The following is a 7,274-nucleotide window of genomic DNA, read 5'->3' as shown; positions in this document are numbered from 1 at the left end:
GCTCATCTGAAATATTGTATTGGATTAAACACAAGTATCCCACTGTACTTTTCCATTAACTTTAGAATCATTAGTGAGGACCACAGCCATCTAGAAGAAAACTTCTCTAGGCTTAATTCCAGTGTATTTTTTAAAGAATCTCTGAAGAAGAAGAGTTGGATGTGCATAATGTGCCTTTTCCTTGCTCACACTCAGAAATTTTAGAATTGCTTAGCGTGGAAGGTGCTGACCTTGTGGCTAAATGCTTCCTCGAGGTAAATTCAGAGAGCTTGAATCGGTTACTAAGATTGCATAAGAGCAAATTATTGTCTAGTACATTAAATGAGTTGGACATTCTACTCTCTGGATGATGTTACATAGATTTTCTGAATTTGCTGGACCAAATTCATCTGTGGTGTAACTCACTGATGTCAGTGAAGTTAGACCAGTGGTAAACTAATCCACCAGTCACTCAAAGTCTGTATATATCAGATTTTCCATATTGTATGAGATGCTTAATTGCTTGATCAAAAAGTTGTTTTCTCCACATGCCATAGGAAGAACCAGGGATATATTCTTCATGCTACAGTATTTCCTTTGAAAGGTCTAGTTACTAGAAAGAGGAAGCATAGCCCCATGGTTAGGCCACTAGCCCAGGACTTGGGAGACAGTGGCTTAATTTCCTGTTCTGCCAGATTTCCTGTGTGACCTTGCATAAATCAATCATTTAGCCTCTCCATGCCTCAGTTCCATATCTGTAAAATGGGGATAATAGCACTTCCTTCCCTCACAGGAGTGTTGGGAGAATAACTGCGTTAAAGACTGTGAGGCAATCAGATACTACGGTAATGGTGGGGGCACAGAACTACTGAAGATAGACAGACTCTGCTAGGGAGGCAGCATGGTCTAATGCAGTGGTCCCCAAACTTTTTATGTCATGCCCCCCCTTATCTGTAATGGGATCTGTCCTCCCTCCTGGTAGCTGCGGTTGGGAGCTGGGGCCAGAGCCACAGCAGGGGGCTGGCATGGGAACCGAGCCACAGCTGGGGACCAGGAATGGGAGCAGGAGTGGAGTTGCAGCCAGGGCTATGGGTGGGGCTGGAACAGGCCTGGGTGGTAGGGGCGCCGGAATGAGGGAGGGGCGGTGGGCCCAAGGGCCCATTGCCTCATCACTTTTAAAAGTGGGAGGGCTATGCCTCCCACTTTTTACTGGCTGTAAGGGTCAGTAACAGGGGAGTGGGGGCGGAGAGGAGTGAGAAGGCGGGCGATGCCTGGTGGGGGGGAGCGGTGATATGGGGGGCGGGGACTGTGGCCCTCCCACTTTTAGAAGGGGCACCTCTCTGCCCCCATGGGGGCTGGCCTGGGCCTCACTGTGTGCCCCACAGTTTTGGGACCACTGTTCTGAGAGTAATAGTACAGGATTGTGAGTCAGGAACCTTGGCTCTGTACCTGTCACTTCATCTTTCTGTGCTGCAGTTTCCCCATCTATAAAAATGCATGCTTTGAGATCCCCGGCTGTAAAAGCGCTATGTAAGTGCAAATTATTGGCATTAGAAATATATGCTCATATTTTCAGAAATGTGCTTATATAATTTGCATGCACAACAACAATTGCATGCAAAATCTTAAGAACTGCATTAGCCTTGCATGTGAATAATTACACACACACACAAAAAATCACTCACAATTTTAGAGGCAGTTTGAGGCCCTTTGAAAATTTGGGCTAACAGGTCACTGGGTTACTAAATGGAGACATGTTCGTACCATATTTGCACTACCAGTACTGTGTGGTAATGATATTGAGTGATTAAAAATAAAAGCCAGCTAAAACATGATGCATTAGATGCACACAGGCTTGTACAAAACACGATAAAAGAAAAATTTCAAGTGTAAGGGTGCCTGCCTACAAAATTGAATCTTAGATGTTAATAAGTGATTGACATTTGTGTGCTTTACACAACTTGCTCTGCTAGTCACACTGTTCCCAAGTTACTATAGTAACTACTTACTTGGCTGCCTTGCCACAGTAACTCATTATAGTAACAGTAGGGAGAAATTAGTATTGAGGAAATTACAGTTACTCACACCTTCTTGTCAACTGTCTGTAATGGGCCACTCTTTTACCACTTCAAAAGTTCTTTTTCTCCCTTGGTATCCTTCTGTTAATTGATTTATCTTGTTAGACTGACCTCACACTTGATAAAGCAACCCCCATCCTTTAATGTATTTATACCTGCTCCTGTATTTTCACTCCATGCATCTGATGAAGTGGGTTCTAACCCATGAAAGCTTATGCCCAAATAAATTTGTTAGTCTCTAAGGTGCCACAAGGACTCCTCGTTATTCCCTAGGAGGTGATTAGAAGATCACACAGACATAAAAGCTATCCAGTGAAGTGACTATATGTATGCTGTGTGTTCTCACAACTTATTGTTGACATTTAATTCAGGAGTAGTACGCTGAAGAGTAACACCCTCTTCTATTTTTTCTATTCAATGAACAGTAAAGATAAAAAGCAGGAAGTGACAACCCAGCTGATCTGAAAACAAGTAACACTCAGGACCCATATATAGCACTTTCCCCCTCCAATGTTCTTGCAAACATTAGCTATGGTACTCAGACACAATGTTTGAAAAGTGGTCATGAATTCTGGCTGCCTCATTTTTTTTGATATTGAAGATGTCTCAAATTGGGCGCTCAGAAATGAAGGTATCCAAGATCAGTGATCCTTTTTGAAAATTTGGGCTTTAATGTCCAGGCTCCATGTCAGTCTAGTAGAAGAAAGAGCTGGGAGGTTCTGAATAGCCATGCTGAGTGGTATTGAAAAGTTTTCCCTATTTCAAGTAGCCTCTGGCACAGATATGCATAGGGATTCACCACATGTTTGAAAAATACTCAAATTTGTCCTGATCATTTTCTTAATTGTTCCTAGCCTTTTCAACATGTGTGTGCAGGTGATAGGATTTTTCTGGAGATTTACATTATCTCATTGTTTTGCCAGTTTCTTTACCACACCCTGATGTTCTTGGTTGATATTCTGTTTGATTAGATGGAATTATGAAGTTGGGCAGATTGAGAGTGTGGCCTCTAGTACTTTGCTTGTTTGTGAGAATATTTTCCAAGAAATCTATAGGCCGGATTCCCCTTGCAAAGGAAATTCTTCACTGACATAAAGCTGGTGGAGACAGCTCATGCATCAGCCAGCTCCTGCCAGAAGGAGGAATGGGGGAAGGAGAAGTGTGCTGAAGATCCACTCTTTTATGCCAGTCGTCCATTGACATAAGTTCCCTTAGGAATCTTTGGTCCAAGCAGATGACTCCCTCACCTGCTCTGGTGCAATGAGCAGAGCAAGGATCCAAGGGAGAACTGAGCTCAGAAGTCATGGAGTGGAAGTAGGCCTCAGAAAATACCTTGGGTTACTACTGTATTTTTAAATTCTGGCATGATATGAATCCAGAGCTCATCAATTTGAGGATAGGCTGAGGTCTAAATTGATGTTACAACTCTTGTAGCAGCTTGACTGCAGTGAAATAACTTTCAAATATGTCAGGGCATGACATGTAATCAATATGGTAGCTGCAGGTCTCCTGGTGACACTGCTTGGTGGAGCTGGATAGTGTAGCATTTAGTAGACTAGAATATTGCCTAATGATCTGCAACCACCTCTGTGGAAATAGAGGTCTGGCCCACATATCTGTGATGAATAAACAGCAGTGCCAGCTCTGTTAGTTTTTGCTGCTTGAAAACCAGGTAATAATTTCCACCTCACAGAGCTTGCCGTCTCCATAGGCAACATGCATTGAGGTGATTGAGCAGTTACTAAACATTCTGAAGCCCTGGCTGACCACTTGTTTACATCCCAAGTCCATTGCACCGTGCTTGTACTGTAGAACAAGATATCTTTAGCTTGCTTAAGATCATACATTATTTTTCTCTGCAAGGCTGTATAGAAGTATCTGTACATTTCGTGGGAAGAGATCAGCCCGCACAGGAATTCTACACTATTTTTAGAGGCATAATTCATGGAGTCCTTGCTCTTTGATGCTGCCATTATTTGTTTGGAGCAGGCATGTGCATTCCTTCTGCAGAAGTTTCTGGTAGTTCTCATTGCAGTGGCTCTTTGGACATGATAAAGAAAAAAAACGGGCTTCGGATACCTCACTCAAGAGATTGGGGCCCCACCAGAGAGGGGAAAATAGGAAAAGAAACAGGAACTTCTTTGTGAAAGAAAATCACCACAGAACTGAGAGAAGAAGTGAAATTAAGGTAAAAATGGTTGTTTTTAGGAAAGTTTGTAAATATGCTACTCTTGTAGCTCAGCAGTTCCCAAACTGTGATCAGTGGACAGCTGGCTGGATTGATTGTGCTGGTTTCAACTCCTTGTTTCCAGCTGCAAAACTGCACTGAACATCATCTAAAAATCACATTAAATATTTCCCTGTTACTTTTCCATACAGAGGGTTGGAGTCAATGAGGGAATGTCTTGATTAAAATGTAGTCCACACTATGAAAAGGTTTGAGAATGCTAGAGCCTGAGTGTTCTGGCTCTCGCTACTAGTAAAACATTACGTGAATGCAGCTGCAACCTTAGAATGCCTGCTATTATAAACATAATAAGTCAGATGCTTGTCTCAGCATGGAATAAAATAACACATGGACTATTATTCTGTGTACCTGAGAGTTCAGAAGCAGAAACAAGCATATCTGTAAAGGCAGCAGGAAAGAAATACCGAGATAAAAATCAATAATGGCAAAGTTCACTATTCTGTATTAAAGCTGTGCATTAAAATTTCTCTAAAACACATGTGCTGTCATAGTAACAGTGGGCCAGAGTTACAAAAGGTAAATAAGAACATAATATAAGAATGTAAGTGTGCTGGAAGATCATGCCAAGGCCCCTAGGCCTCAGCTGAACACTGACAAATACATAACTGTACCCTGTGTGTTAGCATTGTTCAGATAGGTATTAGAGTTTTATATCTAGACTTTATGAAATGCTTATAAATTGCTGCATGCAATAAATATCACTCATACTACCTGTATCCCATGTTATGGGGTAGTATTTCAGTGTTTGCTCTGTAACTGTAAATCACCAGACCGGGGGGAAGCATTAACAAGTGTGAAATATTAATTTCCAATAGGAAGTGTTATCTTTTGCCTTACAAAAGAAGGTCCATCTACAGAAGACAAACCATTGTGGAACAACAGAAGAGAAAAGGCTTTGTGGATTGCTCCCTCTCCCCCACTCCGTGAAGAAGAGATGTGCACCTGAATTCCGCCCAACAGCTGAATTTACAACTAGAAGCAGAATGGGAAAAGGAATCAAAAGCCCTAACAACAAGGAACTGTATCTTTTATGTTGCTTGCAGTCTGAGGGGAAAGGATTATTGACAAAAGCAAAAGATAAGCAAAAAAATCGCCCGTGCTTAGCCTGGGTTAGCCCTAAAGGACATCTAGAGCTTGCTTGTTATAGAAGCTTCTATTGCCTTTTGAAACTTATGACTGTAACTTGTTTGCATATATACCTGCTTTAACCTTGTAAAGAAGAGTTATTTCCTTTTCCTAGTTAATAAATCTTTAGATAGTTTATTATAGGATTGGCTACAAGTGTTGTCTTTGGTGTAAGATGCAAGGTGCAATTAACTGTAAGTGGCTGGTCCTTTGGGACTGGGAATAACCTGAATATTGTTGTGATTTGTGGTATAAAGGACCATTTATCACAAAGGCAGGCTTAGCTGGTGACAAGATAAATTGGAGTACCCCAGGGGATTGTCTGTGACTCCATGGTTAGGCTGTTATACTGTTTGAGGAGAATTCACTTGATACTTGGTGGGGGAAAGCTAAGTATAGAACTCACACCCAGTTTGGGGTTTGTGCCCTGCTTTTTAACAGTTGGTACTGTTTAAACCTCATGCTCTTGAGCCAATGTAGGACAGCTTGATAATCAGAACAGCCATACTGGGTCAGACCAATGGTTCACGTAGCCCAGTATCCTGTCTTCCAACAGTGGCCGGTGCCAGATGCATCACAGGGAATGAACAGAACAATTACTGAGTTATCTATCCCATCCTCCAGTACCAGCTTCTGGCAGTCAGAGGTTTAGGGACACCAAGAGCATGCAATTGCATCCCTGACCATCATGGTTAATGGACTTATGATCCATGAATTTATCTACTTTTTTTAACCCATTTATATTTTTGGCCTTCACAACATCCCCTGGCAATGAGTTCCACAGGTTGACTGTGCATTGTGTGAAGTAGTACTTCCCTTTGTTTCTTTTAAACCTGCTACCTATTAATTTCAGTGGATGATCCCTGATCCTTGTGTTATGTGAACAGGTAGACAAACACTTCCCTATTCACTTTCTCCACACCATTCATGCTTTTAGAGATCTCTACCATGTCCCCCCTTAGTTGTGTCTTTTCAAAGCTGAACAATTCCAGTCTTTTTCATCTCTCCTCCTATGGAAGATGTTCCATACTCTCTAATCAGTTTTGTTGCCCTTCTCTGTACCTTTTCCAACTCTAATATATCTTTTTTGAGATGGGGTGACCAGAACTGCATGCGGTATTCAAGGTGTGGTCATACCATGCATTTATATAGTGGTGTTATGATATTTTTTGTCTTATTCTCTTTCCTACTGGCTCCTAACATGCTGTTAGCTTTTTTGACTGCCGCTGCACATTGAGCAGATGTTTTCAGAGAACTATCCACAATGACTCCAAGATCTCTTGAGTGAATCTACTGTGAAAACTTGAACTATATATTTAAGTTACTTAGGAAATTATATGAAAGCCATAATATACCCCACAACTTCCATAAGAGAGAATCTTAATCTGTCCCCATAATATCAGAGAGTAATATGTCTCCTCACAGAAATTAAATGAATATACATCATCTCTTGATAGTCTGGCGGATGTAATGCTGATCCTTATATCACAGACTTGGTAACCTTCTCATCCTTTGGGTAATATTTTGCATCTATTGCCCTCAGAACTAGGCAGTATTATATTCCTTGACCAAAGCTATGTTAAGATGGAGTTAAGGTTAAAAATACATGTAAGTAACCCTGAGTAAAAGACATTACAGGGATGTTGTAATTATCTAAAAAAACCTAAGCACTATACAACACAGGAATATTAGAATTCTTTTAAATTTAACCTTAAATCTGAATATTTCATGGTAGGGTGCAATGGGTTGCTCTACTCACCTCTGGATAGCACCTCCTTGTGGCTCATCTGGAGAATTAGGCTGATACCCCTTCCGTCAGTTTCTCCTCTGTAGCCCCTCTCTTT

General features: G+C 41.4%; 1 long non-coding RNA gene across 1 annotated transcript; it reads left to right on the top strand.

Moving 5' to 3' along the window:
• The first annotated feature begins 2,683 nt into the window (after nt 1-2,683).
• Nucleotides 2,684-5,573, top strand: LOC144263603 (uncharacterized). Its single transcript, XR_013345837.1, has 2 exons — nt 2,684-4,245; nt 5,121-5,573. It is a non-coding gene; the product is annotated as an uncharacterized LOC144263603 (long non-coding RNA).
• Nucleotides 5,574-7,274: the final 1,701 nt, after the last annotated feature.

This window comes from Eretmochelys imbricata, chromosome 4, assembly GCF_965152235.1.
Source record: "Eretmochelys imbricata isolate rEreImb1 chromosome 4, rEreImb1.hap1, whole genome shotgun sequence".
Lineage (NCBI taxonomy): Eukaryota > Metazoa > Chordata > Testudines > Cheloniidae > Eretmochelys > Eretmochelys imbricata.
This window is presented reverse-complemented; position numbering and strand designations above follow the sequence as displayed.